This window comes from Vulpes lagopus, chromosome 9 (assembly GCF_018345385.1).
Source record: "Vulpes lagopus strain Blue_001 chromosome 9, ASM1834538v1, whole genome shotgun sequence".
Lineage (NCBI taxonomy): Eukaryota > Metazoa > Chordata > Mammalia > Carnivora > Canidae > Vulpes > Vulpes lagopus.
In genome coordinates this window covers 71,409,928-71,437,196 of record NC_054832.1, presented here as the reverse complement: position 1 = coordinate 71,437,196, position 27,269 = coordinate 71,409,928, and the positions used below count along the sequence as shown (strand labels likewise).

Genomic DNA, 27,269 nt, shown 5'->3' with positions numbered 1-27,269 from the left:
GCAGTTTTGTTTTGCGGTGTAAGGTGAAATATTTGAATGGGGGAGATTCAAGGAGTAGAGAAACCTAGCGTGGCAGGTAGTGGCGTTTGGATTTCCGCCTGTAAGTCTGTGCTTTTGAACCATGCAGCTTGGGCACATGGTCACCTTGCCTCTCAGGCAAATTTTTTCATTCATTCCTTCAACAAAGAATTTGAGCACTGATTAGATTTAAGGCATTATACTGCTTTGCTTACTCCTAAAAGGTGGAGATGTCTTCATTTTATAGACAAGAGAGGAGTCAAGGGGGAGTAATTGACTTGCCATGGTTATGTGGCTGGTGATGCAGGGCTGAGCATCTTTGCATCTGTTTGAAAACCTGAAGGTTTTTGGTAAGAATTGCCAAAGACACATATTTATTTTTTTTTTATTTTATTTTTTTTATAGCTTTTTTTTTTTTTTCAATTTTTATTTATTTATGATAGTCACACAGAGAGAGAGCGAGAGAGGCAGAGACATAGGCAGAGGGAGAAGCAGGCCCCATGCACTGGGAGCCCGACGTGGGATTCGATCCCGGGTCTCCAGGATCGTGCCCTGGGCCAAAGGCAGGCGCCAAACCACTGCGCCACCCAGGGATCCCCAAAGACACATATTTAAAATAAAGATTTCAGAGCCCCACCTTAGACCTTTTTATTTTTAGGGGAGGATCCCCAGGTGATGCTCACTATTGGTGAAGTCCAGAATGTAGCTTTTTTGCTTTAGGCTTGAACTTTGAACAGCGTGGGTTGGGAAATTGAGGGAGATGAGATGCAATCTCTTTTTTGTATGGGATGAGGGGAATGAAGACCAAGAGGTGATTTCTCTCTAAGAGAAATTACAGTGGACATTAAAGAAATATCTTCTGCTAAGAGATTTCCAAAGTCTCTCAAAAATAAATTGTGAAGGAAGACACCCATCATCTTCCTTATCTTGGAAAGCAACACAGCGTTTGATTTTTGATAGTTGATTTTATTGATATTTGGTATTTGGTTTGATTTAATATTTCACTTGAGTTAGTAGCTGAACGGTGCTAATGAGTGAGGTATTTATTAATACTTGTACTGGAACCAAAAGTTGAGAAATATGTGAATATAAGAGCCTATAGCAGTATTAATGTTCTGTGGTTTCCTAGGACTTAAAGAAAACCAAAAATGAGTGGAATTCCTAAGAATTTCTTTTTTTTTTAAGTCTTTTTTTTTAATTTTTTATTTATTTATGATAGTCACAGAGAGAGAGAGAGAGAGGCAGAGACACAGGTGGAGGGAGAAGCAGGCTCCATGCACCGGGAGCCTGATGTGGGATTCGATCCCGGGTCTCCAGGATCGCGCCCTGGGCCAAAGGCAGGCGCCAACCCGATGCGCCACCCAGGGATCCCCTAAGAATTTCTTAAAAAGGATACTTTCATGTTCAGGATTCCTTTGTATTTTATAATGTACTGTTCTAAACATTTCACATGTTTTGGATCATTTTGTTACCAAACCCCAAAAAACTAGGCTTCTATTTCCATTTCACGTGGCTATAGAATTTGAAGTTTATTAGAAAATGTATAGGGATACCTGGGTCCCTCAGTTGGTTAAGCATCTGCCTTCAGCTTAGGTCATGATCTTGGGGTCCAGAGATCGAGCCCCACATGAAACTCCCTGCTTAACTGCTCTCCGTCTCCCTCTGCCACTCCTCACCACCCGCCTTTGTTCATTCTTCCTTTCCCTCTCTCTCAAATAAATAAATAATATCCTTAAAAAACAAACAGAAGAACATATATGCAGGTAATCTTCAACTATGATTGTGGATTTTTCTGTTTCTTTAGTTTGGTAAATTTTTGTTTCATTTAGTTTGAGATGCTGTAGTTAGGTGCGTACATTTAGAACTCTTAATGTCTTTGTGCTGAATTGACTCTTTTATCATTATCTGATATACCTCCTTATCTTTAGGGATAGTCCTTACCTTGGAGTCTACTTTATCTGATGGTAATGTAACCACACCAGGTTTTTATGACTGGTGTATGTATACACACACATACACACATACACCATGATATATATATGCATATATTATACGTATATATATGTGTGTGTGTATATATATATAAATAAAATCTGTTTTTAACCTATCTAGACTTTATACTTAAAGTGTGTTTTTTTATAAATGGCATATAGTTATGCATTGCTTTTTATCCAGTCTTGAACGTTATCCCCTCTTCATTGAGGGTTTTGTCCATTTATATTTATTGTAATTATTGATATTACATAAATTGATAATTTTAAGTCTGCTCTCTTATTATTTGTATTGTACTTATTTGCTGTATTAGTCTGCCTAATTTTGGATTACTCAAGTAGTTTTTGGTATTTTACTTAATCTCCTTGGCTTTTTAGCCACGGTTTGGTTTTAATTTTTAATGGTTGTTTTAGGGATTCATCTATGTTAAATTCATATTACAACTTTGAATTTAATCTAAAAGTCTTAGAACTGTACATTTCCTTGTACTCTCCTCTCATCTGTTGTGCTGTTGTTATATATTTTACTTCTAAGTTATAAACTCCATAATATAATAGTATATTTTACTTTATGGCTAATTATCATTTTAAAAAACTTTAAAATATTTATCCACACTTTTGCCATGTCTTTGTTGTTTATTCCTTCTTGTAAATCTGATTTTTTTTGTTTGGTATTATTTCCATCAACCTGAAGAACTTCCACTATAATTTACTGTAATGTGGATCTGCTAGTGAAAAATTTTCTCAGCTTTCATTTAGCTGAAAACATCTTTAACTTTGCCTTCATTTTTTGAGGAGTATTTTGCTAAGCACAGGAGTGTAGTTTGACAGTTTTTTATTTTTTCCTTTTAGCACGTTAGGTAGGTTGTTCCATTCTGGCTTCTCTTGCTTCTAATGAGAAGTTGGCCATTGTTATTATCTTTGTTCCCCTGTACGTAATGTCTTTTTTTCCTCCTCTTGCTTTTTAATTTTTTTCTTTTTATTGTTTGTTTTTAGAAATTAGGCCATGATATGCCTAGGTGTGATTTTGCTTGTATTTTTCTGTTTGGGATTCATTGAACATCTTGGGTTAATGGTTTGATATTTTTCAAAATTTGATATATTTCAGTCACATTCCTTGAAATATTTTAAATCCCATTGTTCTCTGTTTTTTAAATTATTCATATTTTGGATAATTTGCTGTTATTTCTCAGGTCACTGCTACTTAGTTCATTTTTTTTTCCCCGTTCTTTTTCTCTATTTATTTTGGAAAATGTAAGATTTACTGACTTCTCTTTTGTGATGTCCAATTAGCAGGTCCATCAAATAAACTTTTTCTTCCAGATTTTTACTTTTTAAATTAATTTTTCATTTTAATTTCAATATAATTAATATACCATGTTATATTAGTTTCTGGTGTGAAGTATAGTGGTTCAGCAATTCTATACCTTCTTCAGTACTTATCATGAAAAGTGTGCTCTTTAATCCCTATCACTTATCCCCCCACCCCTCTGGCAACCATCACTTTGTTCTCAAGAGTCTAGTTTTATTGATTTCTCTCTCTCTTTTTTTCCTTTGCTCATTTGTTTTGTTTTTTAAATTCCACATATGAGTAAAGTCACAAGGTATCTGTCCTTCTCTGACTGGCTTATTTCACTTAGCTTTATATTCTCTAGCTCTATCTATGTTGTTGCAAATGACAAGACTTCATTTTTATGACTAAATACCATACCATTGTGTGTGTGTGTGTGTGTGTGTGTGTGTGTGTGTGTGTGTGTATTCTTTATCCATTCATCTATCAGTGAACACTTAGGCTGTTTACATAGTTTAGGTATTGAATATCATGCTACTATAAACACAGGGCTGCATGTATCCCTTTGAGTTAGTGTTTTTCTACTTTTTCGGTAACTACCTCAGAGTGTGATTACTGGATGGTAAGGTACTCTATTTTTAATTTTTGCAGAATTTCATACTGTTTTCCGAAGTGGCTGCACCAGTTTGCATTCCTACCAGTAGTGCATAAGTATTCCCCTTTCTCCACATCCTTGCCAACACTTATTGTTTCTTGTGGTTTTGATTTTGGCCATTCTGATGTGATATCTCGTTGTAGTTTTGATTTTTTTTTTTTTTTTTTTTTTTTTTTATGTATGAAAGTCACAGAGAGAGAGAGAGAGGCAGAGACACAGGCAGAGGGAGAAGCAGGCTCCATGCACCGGGAGCCCAATGTGGGATTCGATCCCGGGTCTCCAGGATCGCGCCCTGGGCCAAAGGCAGGCGCCAAACCGCTGCGCCACCCAGGGATCCTCGTTGTAGTTTTGATTTGTGTTTTTTGATGATGAGTGATGCTGAGCATCTTTTCAAGTGTCTGTTGGATGTCGTCTTTGGAGAAACGTCTGTTTATGTCTTCTGCCCATTTTTAATCAGGTTATTTGGGTTTTCTTGGCATTGTATAAGTGCCTTATATATTTTGGATACTAACCTTTTGTCAGATATGTCATTTGCCAGTATCATCTTCCCATTCAGCAGATAGCCTTTGAGTATTGTTGATTGTTGTTTTTGCTGTGCAGAAGCTTTTTATTTGGATATAGTCCCAATAGCCCATCTTTGCTTTTATTTGCCATACCTCAGGAGATATCCCATCCAATAAACTTTACCCCAGGTGGTGTAAATAAAATAGTAAAGACTGAAGTATAATATTTTGTTTGTTTCAAATCTCAGAGCATGCAAGCTCTTTCTTCATGGAGATTAGGGTAAGGAGCTGAATATTCAGATCCTTTAGAATTATTTTTTTAAGATTTTATTTATTTATTCATGACGGACACACAGTGAGAGGCAGAGAAATAGGTAGAGGGGGAAGCAGGCTCTATGCAGGGAGCCTGATGTGAGACTCGATCCCAGGACTCCAGGATCACGCCCTGGGCCAAAGGCAGGCGCTAAACCACTGAGCCACCCAGGATCCTCCCTACCTTAGAATTTAACTAAACTCTTGAATTGCACTTTTTCTTTTAAAAAAGATTTATTTATTTATTTATTCATGGTAGAGAGAGAGAGAGAGTCAGAGACACAGGAGGAGGGCGAAGCAGGCTCCATGCTGGGAGCCCGACACGGGACTCGATCCGGGGACTCCAGGATCGTGCCCTGGGCCAAAGGCAGGCGCCAAACTACTGAGCCACCCAGGGATTCCCCTGAGTTGCACTTTTAATCAGACTGAATTCACCTGATCTTCCTTTTTTTTTTCTTTTTTCTTTTTTTTTTTTTTACTCTGTCAGTATGTCAGCTGGGAGAGTTGAACTCCCATTTTAGATATTTTGATTCCGCTTTGCATTCAGAGACTCAAGTACCATGAGAATATATGGGCTGTGTGTCTTCTCTTGGCTTTCTAACCTCTTCTCTGTTGCTCTCTTGCCTGGTTTTTGGGATGAAGGTTATGGGGGTAAATTCTAGTAAAGTGATTTGTTGTTGCATTTCTTATTCTTTCAGATTCCAGTCTTTCTGTCCTACCTGTTCACACTGTCCTGTAAGGCTGGTCTCTCTCTCCATGTTCCTGGCAGGTCAGGTCCTGTCTGTGGGATTTCCTCCCTCTCTGCAGGCTAGCCAGGCACACACAGCCTTCAGAAATGCAGCCTACACTGGCTTTCAGCTTGCCTTTGAAGGACTTGTTTCTCGTTGAAATTAGGTCATCAAGGCTTCTATGTTATTATTACTCTTTGCTAGACTGACCCACAGAAAAGTATGTTTTTATTTTGCCCAGGTGAAATTTCTTTTTACCATGAGATCAAAGACCTTTCTACATGCTCTGTATCCTAATTGGAAATGGAACTCGTATTAAAGCAAATACCCAAAAGTTTGAAATCCATCAGTGAGTTCTCTGGATTCTGGTTAGGTTTGACCAGTGGAAAACATAGGCAGATAATCAGTGCAAGTTGAAAGTGCTGAGTGACATCCTTCTGCTTTTTCCTTTTTCCAAGACCAAAATCTGGTACCTATACAGTTCTAATGAGCCATCCCTAGTTACTGATACCTGACAATAAAATAAGGTATCTGAAAGAGAATAAAAGTAAAATCAAGTCCTCTTGCACTTGCCCTTTTCAATTCAAGTCAGAAAACAGGAAAAGTTAAAGATACATACATAAAGTGAATCCATAGCTGTCTTAGTCTTTTTAGGCTACTGTAACAAACTACTATAGACTGGGCAGCTTAAATAATAAACATTTATTTCTAACAGTTCTGGAGACTGGCAAGTCCAAGATCAAGATTCAGGCAGATTCCATGTATCATGAAGGCCCATTTCCCATTTCATGGACAACTTTCTAGTCTTCTGTCCTTACATGGCAGAAGAGATAAGGAAGCTCTCCTGTGTCTCTTTTATAAGAGGACTAATCCTATTTATGAGGGCTCTATCCTCATGACCTAACCATCTTCTAGTGGTACTACTGCCTAATATTATCACAAGAGGTCTATTGCAACATTACTACCACTAATGGTGGAAATGTAATGGATTATTTACTCTATTTCACATTTCAATCTGGTGGTGTTGAATATGTTATTATTTAATTCAGAGTAACTCTTGAGTAAAACTGCGATTTAAATTGGGAAGTGCTTGACCACAAAACAAACAACTTTAACCACTAAGCTATAAATACTGCCTTGTTTAACTACTTTTTTTAATGATCAATCAGTCCATTTATTTTTTATGTGTTAGATGATCAACCAGTAGCATTTTATCCAATACCTAGTTTTGTGTGAACATTGATGTGAGATGGATATAAAAGAATTCAGACTATGTTTTTGAAATACATAATTTAATTCGGGAAATAAGGCTTACATAAAATAGCCACACAGCCAGAAAGCGCTACAAAAGATAATATAATAAATGCTATATTTTATGAAGCAAGTTGTATTTTTTATTGTGCAATTTGGTATAAACCTTAAGATAGCAAAATTGCCTTAAATGTAATGGAGCTATTAATTTGATGTTTACTAACAGTGTCGCTCTTTCCCAGCCTGTCATTTATATCAACGTTAATTTCCCCAAAGCCCTAAAAATCCAGTATGGCAGACATTAAAAATGAAAAGTTCAATCCTCAGTGAAACCATACCCTAGCTTACTTTACAGACATGCCAGGTGGCCTGGCTCACACACCCTACCTGCTCACTTGCTGGAAGCAGCATCCTGTGGTGCTGCGGATGCTAGTCTTCCTGGATCCTGCCAGTGCAGTCAGACTCTTGCTTTAATAAACACAGTAATTTATGTATTTATGTATGTATGTATTTATTTATTTATTTTAAGTTTTTTTTTAAGATTTTATTTATTTATCCATGAGAGACACAGAGAGAGAGAGAGAAAGAGAGGCAGAGACACAGGCAGAGGGAGAAGCAGGCTCCATGCAGGGAGCTGGACATGGGACATGGATCCCGGGTCTCCAGGATCAGGCCCTGGGCTGAAGGTGGCGCTAAACTGCTGAGCCACCCTGGGATCCCAACACAGTAATTTATATTGGGACTCTCCATTCACAAGGGCTTCATGGATGAGATGCATCTGGCTCTACATTTCTGTTCTGAAGATAAACGCTTTCCTGTGGTACATGAGGTAAGAAGTGCCCAGTAGACACATGCTTCAACATGGATGAACCTGGAAGACTTAGGCTCAATGAAATAAGCCAGTCACAAAAGGACACATGCTATAATCCCACCTACATGGAGTACTTAAAGTCAAATTCATGGAGACAGAATCAGTGTTTGCCAAATATTGTGTGTGGGGTGGGGTAGGGGTGGGTGTAGGGTACAGAGTCTATTAACTTCTATTTAATGGGTACGGAAGTTTTTGCAGGTGAAAAGAGTTCTGTAGATGGATGGTGGTGATGATTGGACAAAAATAGGAATATATTTAATGCCACTGAAGTGTACTTAAAAATGGTTGAGATGAAAAAAAATGGTTGAGATGGTGAATTTTTTTATGTGTATTATACCACTAAGAAATGTATTAATACAAAATATGATGTCTCAGTAAGTGTGTATTGAAACATTAAAAAAAGAAGTGCCTAGTAGATGTATTACATTTCATTAACATTATGCTTCATTTCTATAGGATAGCAGAAAATGCCAGTGTTATTGTTCTATACTTATTAATGAGACTTATTAATGAAACAAATAGCTTTTTTTTTAGAGAAACCTAAAAGTAAAGATTCTTTGCCCTGAAATCATTGCCACCTACTCTGGAAAGTACTTGAAAGGGACTCCAGTAATACTTGTAACGTAGACAAAGAGCCCCAGAATTCAACGTTGTTAAATAGAGATCCCTCTCCTGAGGACCAACTAAAAAACAACAATGTGGGAAAGCTGCTGTGCCTGCATGTTTGATGAGCATAACAAGTGTGTGTGTGTGTCTTACAAACAGTTTAATTGATTGTTAGAGTCCCTGCGGTCTGGCACTGAATATATCATGGAGACTAATCTTTTAGGCAAAAAAAAAAAAAAAAAAAAGGTGGAGGGTAGGCTAGCATCTCATCAGCGCTCTTTTTTTTTGGTATTTGGACATGCCTGGTAGGATGGGACATTGCCAGCTTATAATAATAGCAGAAAACAGAATTTTGTTGACATAATGTCTTGGAATGATGGTGTTATTTAAGTACTATTACATAATCTTTGTATTTTGAGGAACATAATGATTGATTTAATTACTCATTGACTGAATTTACTCATCCAGAAATTATAACTTGTAAAAGTAGATATATTGTATGACTCGGCAATTCCACTTCTGGGTATACATCCAAAAGAATCGAAAGCAGGGTCTTAAAGAGATATTTGTATTCCCATGTTCATAGTGGTATCATTAATGGTAACTAAAATGTACATGTAACACAAGTGTCCATCAGTAGATGAAAGAGTAAGCAAAATGTGGTATGGCCATAGAACGCAATAGTATTCAGCCTTCAAAACAACGGAAATTCTGACACATGCTACAACATGGATGAGCCTCGAAGACATTATACTAAGTGAAGTAAGCCAATCACAAAAGGACAGATACCATATGATTCCACTTTATGAAATACTTAGAATAATCAAAATCATAGAGATGGAAAGTAGTTGCCAGGGGTCACAGTGAGTGGGAATGGGATTTGTTATTCAGTGGGTACAGAGTTTCAGTTCTACAAGATAAAAAGAGTTCTGGAAATGGATGTTGGTGATGGTTGCATAACATTAGGAACATATTTAATACAACTGAACTGTACATCTAAAAACAGCTTAAGGTGGTAAATTTTGTGTTGGGAATTTTACCACAATGAAAAATTTTAAAAATAATAATTTAGGGGGTTAATAATAACAAATAATATATATTTGTTATTTACATATAGTAATATACTTTATACATTAATAAATTACATATGTAAATTAATATATTAATATATAAAGAATAAGTAAATATTATCAGGTTCCAGATAAGATAAATGCTTTTTGCCTTAGGTTAGTAAGTTCCTTACTCCTATGTTTTTTCTTGAAAGAAATGTTTTCCCATAATGTAGATTAATCAGAGATTTTGTACGTAAAAATTTGAGTAGCTACAAAATACATGTTTTTTTTTCTGCTGGACAAAGAGATAGTTACTTGACTTTGGAAGAACCATTCTGACGAAAAATGAGTATCTCAATATATTTTGCATTTAGGAAATCTGTGGTGTTGTACAAGTTCAAAAAGAAATCCTTTTTAAAGTTTTATTTATTTAAGCAATCGCCATACCCAGCGTGGGGCTCGAACTCACAACCCCAGGATCAAGAATCGCATGCTCTTCCTCCCCAAGCCAGCCAGGCACCCCACAAGGTTGAAAAAAAATTTTTTTTTTAAGATTTATTTAGTTATTTGAGAGAGAGAGAAAGCATGAGCAAGGTGGAGGGCCGAGGGAGAGGGAAAGAGAGAGAATCCATAAGCAGACTTCCTGCTGAGGATGGAACCCCACACATGGGACTCTATTCCAGGACCCTGAGATCATGACCTGAGCCAACATCAAGAGTTAGAGGCTCAACCGGTTGAGCCACCCAAGTGCCCCACAAGTTTGAAAATTTTAGTGGAAGGAAGCTCCTCTATTCTTTATTTCCGAAGTACCATATTAGTCCTACAGGATATATATCAACATTATTCTTGCTTATATTCATGTTTTTGCATCTAAATAGCTGTCCCACCCAGCTGCTGCTGGCATGTAGGTTGAGAGCTACTTACCATAAACTGTTTGCCTTGTAGTTTTATTCATCTTTTCTAAATGAGATATTATTTTAGCTACTGACTCAGAATCATTAAAACCCTAGAAAATGACAATATTAGTAATTGGATCGTAGCCAGTCAATAAGGTGCTAGGTTTATAAACACTTATTTGTATAATAGGCTCTGTGCTGAGTGTTAAAAATGAACTTTTGAAATGTGCAACACTGTACAAAATGTGTTGTTTGGAACCAGGTGCATTTATCCCTAAGGTAAATTTGTGAAGTAGACACTGTACTTAGTATTTTATGGATTTTGCCATTATGACATTTTCCAGAAACTTCTCTCTTGGATATAACACTTCTTTGACCAAATGCAGTTTGAAGCTAAATGTTATTGTTTATAGAGAATTGATGAACAAAAGTGATGGGATACATTTGAGTGAATTTAATGAAACTTTTGAGTGTGCCTTTTTTTTTTTTTTTTGTCAAATCTAGAGAAATACCGGGATCTGTTTAAATTCTGTCTAAACAAATTAATTATTGGAATACATAAAAAGCTCCTTTTTAAGGGATCTTCACAGCATGTAAGGAGTATTATGTGAGGTGATTATGGTCTTTGTGCTTTGAACCTCATGAAGATTCTCTAGTTGTATAATCCTGGAAAGAAAAAGTAATTTTCTAAGTGTAGAAATGAGTGATTCATGGACGCCTGGGTGGCTCAGTGGTTGAGCATCTGCCTTTGCCTCAGGGTGTGGTCCTGGGGTCGTGGAATCAAGTCCCACATTGGGCTCCCTGCATGGAGTCTGCTTTCCCCCATGCTCATGTGTCTTCCTCTCTCTCTGTGTCTTTCATGGATAAATAAATAAAATCTTAAAAAAAAAAAAAAGAAATCAGTGATTCATAATCCAGTGACTCCTATGTACCCAGCATTTTTACACATTTAGTTGAAACACCTTATTCCAGAGTAGGTAGTATTTATTTCCATTCATTAATGGAAAAGAGGGCAGGACAAGGTTGCTGAGCCATCAGACATTTAGTGAGCGTTTTCCGTGTCCTGATTCCTTCACTACCTCCTTTATAACACATTGGCATGCAGCCCTCACAGTGACCCTTCGAGGTAAGGGCTATAATTATCTTTATGTTGTAGACCAGGGAACCTGGGCTTTGAGACCTTAAGTTAATTACTCAAGGTCACATAGATAAGGAAGATTTGATAGGAAGCAAGATTTGAACCCGGCTGATTTCACAATGGCCAAGAGCGTCCATGAGGTACTCATTTTGGTTCTAATCCTCTATCCCGACTAAGGCTGCCTGGATTGTTCAGAGTTGCCCCAAGATGACAACATTTGCCTGGGCTCACTCTGTACTTCCTGCATCACCCCAGTGGATACACTGCTGGTGGGTGTAAGGTCAGCCAGGACATACAGAACTGGGCTGTCTTGGAATCCCTGACTCGTCAAAAATATCTATGAAGTATTGCAACCTGAGCTAAATCCTAGGGATCAAAGGAACCAGGCAGGGGTTTAAGATTTAGCAGGGAGATACAGCTGTAACTTGGTATCTGGGGTGAATGTTTTCATGGAGACCAGTAAGGCGCCCTGGGCATGGAGAGGAGGAAGTGGTAACGCGTGGGATGCTTCTCGGAGGAGGGATTGTATGAACAATGTGAAGGCCGAGTGGGCTGAAGCCTCCAGACACCCATCAGGAGGTGTAGGCTGTTTCACACAGTGAACGGCCAAGCAAAAGCAAGGCCCCACGAGAGTGTTGTGCAGTGATTTGGAGTTGCTGGCTACAGCATGTAAGGGAGCGTGGCCAAAGAGGCAAATTTGACAGGGGGCCCTGTCTGCTAGCATGACCAGTGTTTGGCTTTGATCCTGTAGGTGATAAGAGCCATTGAAAGAGTGACAGAATTGTAGGCACCGGTGTGTGTAGTCCTGGGCCTAACCGGATAGGAGAAGGATCGATTTTGTTGTGGAAGGTGGAAAATCTGGGCGTTGGGAGACAGGTTGTGGGATGACAGGTATCCCTACCTCATGAGGCAGCCTCTTTAAATTTGCAGTTGTTCAGTGCTGGAATGCTCATATCGTGAGCCATATATGCCCCTCTGCATTCTGCCACTCAGAATGAGGTCTCTTCCCTCGTATGGTGGTCCACCTTCCACCTACACTTCCCTAGTTGATTTAAATATTTCTGGGTCCTTTTGCTATCTGCCCACGCCTCGGTTTGTCAAGATCTGACCTTAACTAACACTCTTCTCAGCCTGGGTCGTAGAGGAGGTACAGGGTAATTCCAGGCTTGTGCATCATGTTAGGGACTTTAGTGGTGGGGGGATGGCCACATGTAGCAGATTCAGGCATCCAAGCTGGGCTTTAGAATGGACCTGGAATGAGGACATCCTGAGCATAATCAAGAATTATCCACACCCTACGCGGTTGGCCATTTAAAGCAGAGTAGTACTTGTGTTTATTTGCCTTGAATCTGACACTTCTGTTACTTCAGCCTGTAAATTCATGAGTATTTATGCCATAGGTAAGAGCTGAGTGATAAGCTCGTGGGTCTTTTTCAGATTAAGTAGTTAATAACTCCTACCTTGGAGCACATTACTTACATTTTTTGGTTGACAAACTTTATGAGGGCAAGGGCTCCTTTTTAGTTTTGGTGTCTTTTTCCATCTATTACCAATACATGGTAGAGAATATTTGTTGAATAATGAAATTTTTTCCTCTGTATTTGACAATAACACTATCATATTGTTCCATCTTTATACATTTAGAATCATAGTTCTGTTATATTAAATTTTAGCCGTTTTTATTTTTACTTTTTTAAAGATTGTTTATTTATCTTATTATCTTATTTATTATCTTTCTTATTTGAGAGAGAGAGCACAGAAGGAGAGGGAGAGGAGGAAGCAGAGTCCCCGCAGAGCAGAGAGCCAGTGCAGAGCTCAATCCCAGGACCCTGAGATCACGACCTGAGCCGAAGGCAGATGCTTAGCCCACCGGGCCACTCAGGTGCCCCTATTTTAGCCATTTTTAACCTCTGAATCAGCTATACCTTTGATAAGCCTATCTTACATCTTTATTTATATCCTAGATAAGCATGTCCAGTAGACCAGATCAAAGCTTTGTGAGTGCTTAAGAGGTGTCTCCCAGTTAACGCATCAAAGAGTTTTAAAGAATAATTTTGGAGTTGATTTATAAACTGACCCATATTTCTTCATGTTTCTGTACTTGTTGGTTTTCTTCTACACATTTCTTGGTAATTCTTCAGACTCCTATATATATTGCCCTACATGAATCACCAATAGCTTTAGGAAGATTATTCTTTTACAACGAGGAGGTTTATTTTATTTATTATTTGTTTTTATTTATTTTTTTAACTGAATTTTCTTTAAAAATTTTTTTTTAATTTATTTATTCATGAGAGACACAGAGAGAGAGGCAGAGACACAGGCAGAGGGAGAAGCAGGCTCCATGTAGGGAGCCCGAAGTGGGACTCAATCCCGGGTCTCCAGGATCAGGCCCTGGGCTGCAAGTGGCGCTAAACCACTGAGCCACCCAGGCTGCCCTATTATTTGTTTTTAAAGATTTTATTTAGTTGAGAGAGAGCATGAACGAAGGGGTGGGTAGGGAAGAGAGGGGGAGAAGCAGATTTCCCACTGAGGGAGCCTGATGCGGGGCTCAATCCCAGGGTGCTGGGATCATGACCTGAGCTGAAGGCAAACGTTTATCCAACTGAGCCACTGAGGCACCCCACGGAGGTTTATTTTAGACTAAGTATTATTAGCCCACTTTATGGAAATCTGTTATTATAAAAGTAAAATCTATTGGAAGTTGTAGAAAAGTGGCATAATTTAGTTTCCCTATAAACAGTTAATTTGACTGTTGGTTTTTTTCTTTTTCTCTTTTGGTGGTCTCTAGCTACTTCCCCATCACAGATTGTTAAGTATTTAAAGATGGAGAGTACCGTCTGCTGAAGGATTTTCAGATCTTAGTGATGAGGTTACTGATTTCCAGGTTAAATGATGGTGGCCCTGAGTTTCGTTTTGTTTTTAACCAGTTTAGTTGGAGTATACTTGAATATACAATTAACTTCACTGGTTAAGGGTACATTTCAGTGACTTTTCACAAATATGAGCAAGCATGTAGCACGACTACAATCATGATGTAGACTATTTCCATCCCCCCCACAAAGTCCTCTTTGCCCCCCTTTCTCTCCACACCCTGGCCTCTGGCAGTAATTGATCTGCTTCCTATTGTTACGGTTTTGCTTTCTGATTTTAGTATTGTGAATGATTATGAGGGATTATGAAGAAATATGTGGAAGTTATTTTGTTGCTGACTTATTTTCAAGAAAAGAGTCCCTTTCAAAGGATATTTGGTTTCCTGCACCATTTTTGTTTTGTTTGGGGCATGATTAGAGGGATTCTTCTGCTTTCTGTTGGTTTATTCTAATTTATCTTACCCTTCTTCTGTACATATGTAGTTGGCCCTTGAACAATGCAGGTGTTAGGGTGATGATCCCCCACCTGTAGTAAAAAAAAAAAAATCCACGTATAACATTTAACTCTCCTAAAACTTAACTACTAATAGCCTGCTGTTGACCAGAAGCCTCACCTGTAACATGAAGCGTCAATTACCGTATGTTGTGTATGTTATATGTATTATATACTGTATTCTTAGAGTAAATTAAGAGAAAACAATGTTATTAAGAAAATCATAAGGAAGAGAAAATATATTTACAGTACCGTACTGCCTTTACAGAGAAAAAAATAATCTGGGTATAAGTGAGCCCTCAAAGTTCAAACCCACACTGGTCAAGGACCAGCTGTACTGTTTACTAAATCTGTCAAGTCAGGTTCCCTGAGAAAACCCAAGTAGTTCTATTAACTGCCCCTCCAAGTGCACATTCACAGATATACATTCATCACGTGCACACCTTGACTCGGTCAGATGCCACTATGAAAGCCTCCTTAATTATCTCCCTCATCAGCCCCCAGTGAGCAAGGACAGCATCTCCTGCTTTTGGGTTTCTGTGCACCTGGCACTGGCAGTGCAAATTGTTGAGGAGTCAACAAATGATTGTTGAAGATAATAAGTTGCTGAGCTAGGTAAATTAAGTGCTCTTGAGTTTTAGAGAATAAGAGTTCTGTCTGCACTGATGGATCTAATGGTAAATTATCTTTAAAATTCTTACTTTAAAAACTGCCTATATAAGCTTTTACTGTAGTATACCTACATTTTGCTTGCTAGCTATCTATAAAACCTTCTTGAAAATATGTTATAGCAAAGCTATGATTATGATTTGACTGTGAATAAGAGGGAAATTCTATTTTTAGAGTAGACGTATCTAGGTTAGACAACCTAAAAGTATCCCAAATTTTATTTCAGATTTCTCATGGGCATTAGTGGTTTAATCTTTCCAGTGGAGCGAAAGGCAGAGTTATGTTTTTGATCATTTTGAATAGTGTTTCATATTAATAGAAAGTTAAGTTGACTCATCAAGTGGTGTTCATGCTGTGTGGAGTAATAGATGCGTAGAAAATAGATGAAATTGTAAGCTCTGAAGAGCTTGTTTATGGAAATTAGAGATCAGTTATGATCTAATAGAGCGCTAGATTGGCACCTATGAAATCTGAGCTCTAGAACCAGCTGAGCTGTGTGACTTTGGAGAGGTCAGTTGACCACTCCAGGCTTTCATTTCCTTAGATGTGAAAGGAGTGGGTTACAAGCCCTTAGCTTTAAACTATGTGATATGAATTATTTTTTATTAGAATGGTTTTGATGTCACATGGCGACTTTGAAGATAAACCCAATCCTGAAATTCATTTATGGTATTATTCTCCATCCCAATCATAATGGTGTGACTGGCATTTCTCAATCATTAGAGGAAGGATTGACCTCTTTGTTGTTTTCTCTCTTCATAAGTGAAAGAAAGGAGAGCAAAAATAATGATAAAGATGAAAAGGATTTTTTAAAAGCATTTTGGATATAATTTAGGGCAAGACAAAAAATACTATTTGGAAAAATAGTTAAATATAAAACTTTTTACTGTGTTATGAGTTGCCATCAATCTCAAATAGCTCTGGGTCCAATTTCAATAAAAATTTCTCCAATACTTTGTTAAATGTGTATGATTTTATTCATTGGAATTCTGGAATCCTATATTTCAGCAGGCGAATAAAACCTTAAATTGCAAAGAGTAAACAATCAAAAAGATCTGAAGGACATAGAGTTCATATTTCTATTTGAATCTGGTACTAATTTTTACCTAATGTTCTTGTTGAACATTGTCAGATACAGGGATGGGGGAAAGTAGATGATTTTGAAAGTTTTATTTATTTTATTTTATTTTATTTTATTTTATTTTATTTTATTTTATTTTATTTTATTTTGAAAGTTTTAAATGTGGGTGTGGGAAGTATCAGTCTTAGTTGTTATTTAAATAGACATTTTCAGGCTCTGTTTTTTTATTTTTATTTTTTGAAGCTATGCAAAATCTAGGTCAAGATTTGCAGCCTTGTTAATAAACTTCTGGCATACTGTTCAGTACACATTACTCCAGAAAGAACGTAACGATGGTTGGGACGTTGGCATTGAAGTGGTTCTTAGCCATTGCCTGTCGAAGTCCCCAGTGCCTCCTTAAAAATTTTGCTATTGATTACTCCTGTATCCATGGGGAAAATACAGTGCATCCGAATAAAAAAAAAGATATCTTTTGCAATCTGAGCATCTTCCTTCCCTGTCTCCAGCTCTCACTTTCAAGTAAACAAAGATGTAGTTATTTGGATTGATGGCATCCAAGGAAAGCAGATGCTGAAGGGGGAAGGTGTTTAAATTTTCCACCACTGTATCGTCTTGCGAGTTGCCAGGTGTTTAGATAACAATCACTTTCATGATTGACCCAAGTCTAATAAAAGCATTGATGTGTCAGACCTGTGGTATCCATCAACTTTCCTCAAAAAAGCCTCAGTTTTTCCCCTTTGTAAAATGGAATCTCATTGTTTCTGGGCCTGAGTAAGTGCTGTCGTGTTCATTGTTTCCTTCCCAAAAGATGAAACATTGTGTGCTCGCAATTTGGGACAATGTTGCCTCCAAGCTCTGCTGTCCTGGCTCCAAGAGAAAGAAGCCCCTGGACAACTGGGCATGTGTGTGTGAGTTCATGCATAGCGGCATTTGGAGAATGAGACTGGCTAAAATGCCTATTTTGTAATATTTTATTTGCTTACAAACATTAGCAAAGTTCCTGAAGTCTCTCAGATTCCTTCTGCAGTGATGCAGCTGTTGGTGAGGGGCTACCTTGTTTCCTGCATGGTTTAGTGACCTAGAAGGACTGACCAGGTGGGCAGAGGTGTTGTGTTCGGAGTGGCACAGGGCACCGCGGCGGGGGCTATAGGCAGTAGCAGTACACAGGCTCCTTGTTTGGTTTGTTTTCCAATAAATGCACAGACAGAGCCCACCCTACGATTGATTTTTGTTTTCTTCTAGAATCAACTTCAAGTTTGCTAGAGCAGCTGTATTTATTTGCAAGAGGCTTTGGGCGTGAATTTTTTTCCCCAGGTATATTAGGAAATACACTGTCTCTTCAGTGAAAATCGGTCTCTTTTTAACGATACTTGAAAAATTAATCACTTTTGTCCTCCAAATTGATTTTTACATTTTTCCCTTTAGAAATCGCCGGCTGGACATCCAGAGCACCTAGCCTGTTTTTTTCTGCATCTTGAATTGAGCATTAACAGGACTCTTGAAGGTATGAAAGGGGAATCAAAGGTAATTCTGTATTAAAACGTCTATTATTAAATGTATGTGTAACACTGATGATCATAAAGTAAAAACGATCTTTTATTTGTCGAGCAGAATTTAGATGTCCACTGTTTCCATTCCGATTTACCTTCTATTCCTCCCTTCTGTTCCCTCCTTTCCCTGTCCCTTTCTCTTCTCGCCTCCTCCGCTCCTTCCTCCTCTCCTTTCTTGCACGCCTTTGGGAAGTCCGGCCTGTGCTGCGCACAGTCCTGGGCACACATACTCCGTCCCTGTCTCTTGGCCCGTGGCAGGAATGCGAGGGCTCTCCTGGCCCTTTCTCAAGTTGCCCGAGTGTTTACCTGCGGTGGCTTTTTGTGAATCCTGTGGATATGTATAACCTCCCCGGTGTGGACTCTGAGAGTCACAGTCGCTTTCGGGGATGGGTAAAAAGCACAACAGGTGTACTGTCTCCCGACGAGTGAATTTCTAAGTATTCTCACTTGGCATGAGATTTGCTGTATTTTTTTTGCGACCACTAACACAGTACCTAGATTGCACAAAAATGAGACGTCGCAGGTCTACAACATAGAATGTGGCTGTCTACACTAAAGCCACTCTCCAGAGATAATACTGCTTCAGTCGAGGTGTAGACATGTTACGTTCCTCTCCATGGGTAGTCTCCTGTTAATAAAGGTGTGCAGTCTGTACTGAGTGCCTTCATCTAGCTGGTAAACGTGGTTTCATAATTTCTGCCAAATATAGTACCTTATTTATTTTTTTAGCACCTTATTTATTTATTTTTGTTCTTGGTCTTTGCTAATTGAAAGGGCAGTTTCTATGGGGTGGGGATGGGGGCTGCTGGCACTCCCATGTGCTTTTAGTTCACGTTGGTGTTTTGAGGTCCCTTTGTGGTTAAGCTGTCACTTAGGCCAAATGGCATTAAGAATGCATTAGTCATTGCAGTATTCCTTGGGATGCCTGGACTTAGGTCAAGGTGAGCACCCTAGTTTTGGGTGCTGGGTGGGAATGGAGAACTTCTCCCTAAGCCAAAAACATCTTCCGTAGTGAACATACTACTCTATGTGATTCTTGGGACATTAGTCTCATTTTCCCAGTCTGTCCTTAGGTCAGTGGTTGTGAGTCAGCTCATGGCCAGCACAGGTGTCTTCCTCCCAGCGGGACTGCTTCTCACCATGGCTTCTTGCCTTCCTCCTGGAGTAAGGCTTCCTGGCTTTACTTCTAAGACTCGGCTCCCTACTACCCTTCCCTTTAGGCTTTGTTAACCTCCATGCACACTATTAGAATCAATGCCCTCCCTCCTTGATGCTCCCTGCCGCAAGAACTTTGCCATGATTCCAACAACCTTTCTTTCCATGTTGTTGGTCTCCCTACACTGTAGGTTGTTGAGGTTGGCCTCTGGCTTATTTAGCTCAGTAAGCAGGAGCCTAGTGTGGATGGGCACATAGTAGGTCATAATAAGTAAGCAGTTGGTGACCATTGAATGGACATAGGGCACCTATTCAGAACAAGGCTCTTTATTGGGTCACACATCCCTGGGACCACTGAGCTGTGCCAGCTGTGAGGCCGGATTTCAGTTTCCTGGTTGTAAGTTTCTTCAGGGAACCTTGGGGGATAGGTCCCAACCCGATTTAAGAGTTGGCTTGTGGATTAGGGGTTCAGCTCTGGCCACACCAGCCCTGGCCCCTTTCCTATCTGTTCTTCTAGCCCTTATTGTAGATGGGATGGAGGTCAGACATGGAGAGCCACATTCCTTGGGGACGGTGGATAAGATCGTGGCTTTGGCATCCCAAAGATCTGTGTGCTCTGTCACATGATGTATGTGATGTTGGGAAGACTGTTGGCTCTGTGCCCCGGTGTCTTCATCTGTCAAGGATTATGGTGAGCATTAAATGAATGAGCTGCAACGTAGAAGTAGCTTTTGTTGCACTTTCTGAAGAGTAGAGATAATAACATTTACTTCTCATGGTTTTAAACAGGCTGGTCCTATACAGTTGATCCTTGTGCAACATGGGTCTGAACTGTGTGGATTCACTTATATGAAGGGTTTTTTTTTCAATAAATAAACGTACAGTATTGTAAATGTATTTTCTATTTCTTACGGTTTTAACATGTTCTTTCCTCTAGCTTACATTGTTGTAAGAAACAGTATAGAGCACATGTTACATACGAAATACAGTGAATCGATTATGTTATCATTAAGGCTTCTGTCTGCAGTAAGCTATCAGTAGGTAAGTTTTGGGGGAGACAGAAGTTATATGTGGATTTTTGCCTGCATGGGGGTTAGTGTCCCTAACATGGGGGTTGGTGCCAGGCACATAGCACTCAACAAATGGTAGCCCTTAGGGTAATGGTAACCTAACAATAGCATTATCAGCAAAGGTATTTAGAATGGGACAGATATGGTGACCCTGAGTGCTGGCTAATATCTAATAGTATGTGAGAATGGCTACAAATTCATGGGGCACCTGAGAGGCTCAGTCAGATAAGCGTCTGCCTTTAGCTCAGGTCAGAATCCTGGGGTCCTGGGATTGAACCCCTGCCTTAAGCTCCTTGCTCAGCAGGGAGTCTGCTTCTCCTTCTGCCTTTGCCCCTCCCCCTGCCCCTGCTTGCTTACTCTCTCTCTCTCTCAAGTAAATAAATAAATAAATAAATAAATAAATAAATAAATAAATAAAATCTTTTTTAAAAAAGGAAAAGAAGAATGGCCATGAATTCAGTTTGCCAATCAGACAGTATGTATTTATTGAAACATTTTTGTACAATCTCATCATTAGCCTTATTAAATCACTGTCTACTTAGGACACAAAAGTTAACTCAAAAAGGCTTTGTTTATGATTAACTATTGGAGTGAATAATTAAGAGTTAAATACTACTATAATCTTTTTGTTCGTATTAGCATCCACTTTTTAAATAGGAAGGACAGCCTTCTGTTGGATTTTTATGAAATTGTAAAACTACTGTATGAATAAAGATATTAGATCTTGAATGACTTTAGAATATATGTTTTTAATCACAATATATATGTGTAAATATTTTGGTCTTTCTCATTAGACAGTGCCTTTCTTTCATCATTCTTAAGTATTAAGTATATTGAAGTATTATCACCCATGTTATATGGTTGTTCCAAAACTATAAAAGGGGAAGCAAACTGAACTCTAATAACATTTGATTCTACTATACCTAAATGAAGTGGAGCTTCTAGGAAAAACTTTGACATTCTTTTTTTTCCTATACTTTGAACCAAAACACATTTGAGTCTTTGGTATATTAGAGAATTTCTTACTATTTTTTTAAAGATGTTATCCATTTATTTGAGAGAGATATTGTTGGGAGGCAGGGGCAGAGGGAGAGAAAGAAGCAGACTCCCTGCTGAGCAGGGAGCCTGATGTGGGACTCGATCCCAGGACCCTGAGATCATGACCTGAGCCAAATGCAGATGCTTAACCCACTGAGCCATCCGGGCACCAGTCTCACTATTTTTTTTTTTTACACATTTACTTTTGGTACACTTGAAACAAATGACATTCCATGGCTTAAGAATGTCTCTTAAAGAAAAAAGTATGTAATTCAAGTGACCGTGAGTCACCTGAGGATGCAAGTGTGTTTGAGCCCTTCTGGTGGTAGAAGCCTGTCTTGTGATCCCTGCACCTGGGCCTGGCAGAGAGCATGCTCAGTGAAGATGGGAACCGGATTAAAGACACAGCAAGGCAATTGGAGAACTGAAAATGCCCTTGTTAGAATACTGAGAATATGATGATTTTTCAAATTTGCCTTTAGTATTACTGTAATTGAGTTTAAACTATAAATAAAGACCTTTCAGTGGGAGTGACATTTCGTGTGTATTTGAAAGCAGTGAAACTAGTTCTTTGTTCTGTCCTTAGTTTAGGATGCTTATGGCCTGGGGATCTGTCTCCTCCGCCCCTCCGCCCTTCTGCCCTCCCTTCGAAGCTTCTACTTCTTTCTTTTCTTGCCCCCTCTCCCTCTATCTCTGCTCTCCTGCCCCTCCCTACCCACCTCCTGCTTGGTTTTAAGAAGGACTTTGAGCCAGGCCCTATCTGGCCCTGCTCTCCTATTCCTGGGCAGTGGCCTCAGGTGTCTTCTTCAGAGGTCCTGAGGAGAATTCAAACTAACAGCAGCAACCACCCTTGAGTAATAATGCAGCTACCCCTGCCCTTCTGCTGACTTGGGCACCCCCCCCCCCCAGCCTCTCTGTTAGAATCCGTGGTAGTACATCTCTGACATGGAATTAAATCCAACTCTTTGAGTAGTTTTGTCAATGTCCTTTGCTACATCTTTCCTCAGCTAACTTGGGAAGAAAACATTCTGCTTCTATTAGCATCACTGTTTTCTGGCAGAGAACAGTATTCTGGTTGCGTTTCACAGGAAAGACCCAGGTTCAGCCAGAAGTGCACAGTTCTGTTTGAAATCAGACTTACTGTCTTATCTGCCAGCATTTCTTCCTCATGATAGAAATCTAGCACTGTAACTCCTGAACTGGCTTATTAGCATTTTTTCCAGCAACAGATATTCACCTCTTTTCATCACAATCTTTAAAGATTTTTGCATTTGAATGAACTGACACACAATCATTATGGGTTTTTTATCATTATTATTTGGATATTTGCACAACTTAAAAAATTTGACTTTGTTACATGGTTGCACATAGATTATGGTTTGCCCTGAGATTAAACAAGTAAAAAAAGTGCAGCTACTTAAGATTTGTAGCACCACAAGTGAAAGTTTCTGGAAACCAGGGAGTAGTTTAATTCCTGTTCTGAATGGGATGTTAGTGAGCTCCTCCCCTCCATACCCCTGGCCCCTGCCAGAGTAACCTTTGGTTTTAAAACTCTCATGGAGACTTCTTTGCTTTTGGTTTAGATCTGACCTGAGTACCATCAAAGAACAAACCATTTAAGCGGGAATTTATTTGTATGTGTAATATATATATACATACAGTTCTTCAAATCATAGGAACATTTGAATTTTTCTTTTCCAAGTACTGTTTTTCTTTTTCTTTTTTGAATTTCTGTAATATAAACTCAGATTTTCCTAGACTGTGTTTTTCTGATTAATAATCAATCCTCCTTCCTTCCTTTTCTCCTTCCTTCTTTCCTTGCTCCCTTCCTTCCATGCTTGTGTTATTGTTTAGTTGAAGAAAGAGACACATCTGATGGTATGTTTTAGTTTTTGAGAGTTTTTTAGACACCAGTAAGTTATTGATAGATCTTTCATATATGAATGACATTAAGTACGTGTTAATTTTTTGTGCCAACTTGGTTTTCTAATCCTAGGCTCTAATGAACCTGCAAAACCTGTTATTTACAGTACATAGATTCTAATTGTTACTACATACGATTCTTTAAAAAAAAAAATACTTACTGCTTTTCCAGGGTTTCATACCCAAATGTGAAATTTGGCTTTCCTTCTCTGAAAGGAAATTTGCCTGTTGTACTGATTTAAAATGTTCCCAATTTAAGTTGCACCCTCGATCATGTAGATGAAGCTCTGTTTTAACAAGGAGTACTGTGTATAATCTTTAACGTTTTTCTAGTAGCATCCCTTTTCAATGACTACCATTCTTGGCTACGTTTTGTGACTTGTTTCCTGAGTTAATTAGAACCAGAGAGCAAATATTTCTTCTCTCTCTCATTGTTGTTCAGGGTCACCTTTCCACCCACCCCGGTTAGCGTTCCACTTCAGAGGCTGCTCTTCTCTCTGTCTGCTGGACAGATAGGCATCACCAAAACATGACACAAACAGGGACTGTCTGGGTTTGAAATGCAGAATGTAGGGGCCAAATGAATTCTAGATTGTTCTGACCTAGGAACTCACCCAATTTTTGTTTCTTAATCTTCAAAAGGTACGACTAGGAGGATCATTGCACCTCTTGGATAAGCCAGCTGGCAGGGCACCTGGCTGGGTTAGTGGTTGAGCGTCTGCCTTAGTCTCAGGGCGTGATCCCGGGGTCCTGGGATCTAGTGGCACATTGGGCTCCCTGCAGGGAGCCTGCTTCTCCCTCTGCCAGTGTGTCTGCCTCTCTCTGTGTCTCCCTCTGGTTGTGTCTCTGTGTGTGTCTCTCTGTGTCTCTCATGAATAAATAAAATCTTAGAAAAGAAAAGAAAAAGCCAGCTGGCCTTTTCTCCTTGAGTGATTGCTAATACACATATAAATGTGTGTTAGCCTCTTTTTGCTTACATTTTAAGTCTCAGATATTACTCATTCTGGATCAGGTGGCAAAGCTGCCATCATGCCTCCCCATCAATCCTGGGAACATTATTGATGACTGTTCTCTGTACTAGAAGCTGCATTGTATTTGCATGTGAAATCATGGCACGCTTAAGATAGAGATGCAGATTTCACTCCAGCTTCTTGATTTTACAGAGGAGAAAATTGAGACTATTTTATAGTTGCCGTCACTTAAAATATTTATAAGAATTCAGCAAAGATAAAATTTTCCATTGTTATTCTTAATATAAGTATTTTATGTAATTAAAATATTTATGGGAAGTAACTAGTACCTTAAGTCATATTGAAAGTGATTAAGTACCTACTCCAGCAAGGGACAGACTTCTTTTATCTGGGACCCATAGGAGGAGAGCTGGTATTGGGATTTCCTAAATAGTCATGTGTTTCTATTTGTGCATCTAATAGTTCACGTAACAACATGCCTTGGGCAGCCACTGGACTGACCTTATGGAAAGACTGGGCTCCTGCCTTTGGAAACAACAGACTTAATTGGCCAGATCGATTTCATCTAATCCTGGGCTTCTGTAAATTTCGCGTTCTCCTGGGCCACAGAGATTTTTTTTTTTTAAGATTTTATTTATTTATTCATGAGAGACACAGAGAGGAGAGAGAGAGAGAGAGAGAGAGAGGTAGAGACACAGGCAGAGGGAGAAGCAGGCTCCATGCAGGGAGCCTGACGTGGGTCTGGATCCCAGGACTCTAGGATCACACCCTGGGCTGAAGGCTGCGCTAAATCACTAAGCCACGCGGGCTGCCCCACAGAGATTTTTTGATAGAAATTTCCTGAGGGAGCTGAAGAAAGCATATCACCACTGTGTTAATTCAGGCAAATGCATTTCCCCCTTGTCCCTGAGGTAATTCTGCACAGTGTCACCTTCAGTGCCTGGGATTAGGGTACAGTTATCCTGGCTGGCTGGCAATCCCCAGCCTTCTTACTGGCCCTGCTATAGGGAGGTAAACTGATCCTTGAGTCATCCTCACACTAAGAGAACTGGGAGACTGTCCTTGTGAGAGCCTCCTATGTAGGGGTCATGTTAAAAATGCAGAGAGCTTAGATGATTCTTAATGTGATTCAAAGACTGAACTCGAGGCTCCTGGGTGGCCCAGAGGTTGAGCATCTACCTTCAGCTCAGGGCGTGATCCTGGGGTCCTGGGATCGAGTCCTACATTGGGCTCCCTGCAGGGAGCCTTCTCTCTCTGCCTGTGTCTCTGCCTCTCTCTTTGTGTGTCTCATGAAAAAATAAATAAAATCTTTCAAGAAAAACCCACAGAAAAGACAAAGACTGAACCCATTTCCCTCAGAATGCATGAAATGTGTTTAATACCTATTAGATCCCAGATCCCATGCTGCTCGGCAGAGGCGTGGCGGCAACCTAAAGCACCATGGGCTTTGTGTTCTACAGAAGGCCTTTGTCACCTGTGTTCCCTGTGGAACTTCTCACCATCCGTGTAGAAAGTCTTATCAATGTGGGATCGCACACAGTCTTGGAATTTTACTCCCTAGTACTCTTTTCACACGATTTTTAAAATAGTAATTAAATAAATTTAATAAATTTATTAACTAAGTTAAATAAATTGTTTCCATTTCATAGGCTGTGTTAGGAGCCGGGCAGGTCTGTTGGGTACTGGGAAGGGCACCAGGAATTTCACAGCTGAGTCCTGCTCTGTCCTCTCGCCGCCGTGGTTTGTGTCACCTAGAGAGGTCATGTGACCTCCTTCTCTGAAGGTCACCTCTTTTTTGACAAACCATACCTGCCTCCACTCTCTGTTCTTTTTCTTTTGCTCTTGCAAAACATTTACTTTTTCCTGCTTTGGGGCACAAATTATTCTATCCCCAAAGCTAATGCATCAGCATTCTGTGACAATTTTTTTGAACATAAAAGCAAAAGCAGTTTGTTTTTCTCTAAGCATTTCATTTTTACCAGTATCTGAAATAATACTCATGAAGAGAAGTTGATACACCCACAGAGACCCAGGTGCTCCTGGATGGTCACCCCCTAGATCAGGACAAGCATTTTTAAACTCCTTTTCAATGAGGCTTAAAATGTCCACCCATGATGCTTTTCCTTTCTCTACTGCCCTTCTTTTTTTTCCGGCTGCCTTGTTGGCCTGTGGTAGTTTATCAGTAAAATAAATTTTAGTGGCAAATGCACACAGTTTTTTGTTTTAAGCAGGGGGCTAGGAATAGGGAAGTCTTAGGGTACAGCACAGTAACTTAATCATGTGAATAAACATTAAGTGGAAATGTTTTTTCCAGCAGGAAGTAGAACCACACTTTTAATGTAAAACATGATATGGGACCTGGGTGGCCCAGCGGTTGAGTGTCTGCCTCTGGCTCACAGGATCCAGGATCGAGTCCCACGTCCAGCTCCCTACATGGATCCTGCATTTCCCTCTGCCTGTGTCTCTGTGTCTCTCTCTCTATCGCTCATAAATAAATAAACAAATATTAAAAAAAAACATGGTGATGTTTCCCACTCTTCTCCTAATCTCCCCTCTTACCAAAACTGAAAACAGACTGCCATGGTTAGATATTTGGTGGACCCCATCACTTAATAGGTGGTAGTATCTAGCGAATGTTCTTTCGTGACGCTCTGTCCCCTCCCCCCCAATTTGGATTGGTCAGTGTCCTGTAGCGTCTGCCTACTTAGGGAAGCTACAACCGGAAGATCTCGCAGCAGGTGCACCTGTAAACTGGGGAGTGTTGCAGCCAGATAGGGAAAGTGAGGGCGTTACTCTGACCGGTGCAGTTTGCTCACCATAGTGGTCGCCAACTGTCACCAACATGTGACATTGAGGTTCTGGGCTGCAGTGGTTGGTAGAGGAACAACTTGGGATGCACAGGACTTCCTGGCGTGAACCATCTGGTAAGTGAGGATGTTCCCTAAACATTCTCCATTTTAGCTACAGGACTTGGTAATCCCACAGTGATCTTATCACCAGATGGTTGGCAGACGGCTAACTTCTGCTTTAAGTCTGGAAGTGGCGCTGAGAATTACCCATATTTCCTTGTCCCTGAGTCCGTCTGGTAGGGAATAAGCATGGGGGTGGGGGGTGCCTAGCTTCAGTTCTTGGTA

General features: G+C 39.6%; 1 protein-coding gene across 3 annotated transcripts in view; it reads left to right on the top strand.

The window, feature by feature from the left end:
- The window catches only part of FAM110B (family with sequence similarity 110 member B), a 144,499-nt gene that overhangs the window by 16,420 nt on the left and 100,810 nt on the right, over window positions 1-27,269 (top strand). For 2 of the 3 annotated variants that reach the window (XR_005989941.1, XM_041769273.1), the window contains exon 2: window positions 17,854-17,932. The gene's annotated coding sequence lies outside the window, so the exon portion shown is untranslated. Of the gene's footprint in view, window positions 1-17,853; window positions 17,953-27,269 lie in introns of all 3 variants that reach the window. The other variant, XM_041769275.1, reaches the window with a different exon arrangement.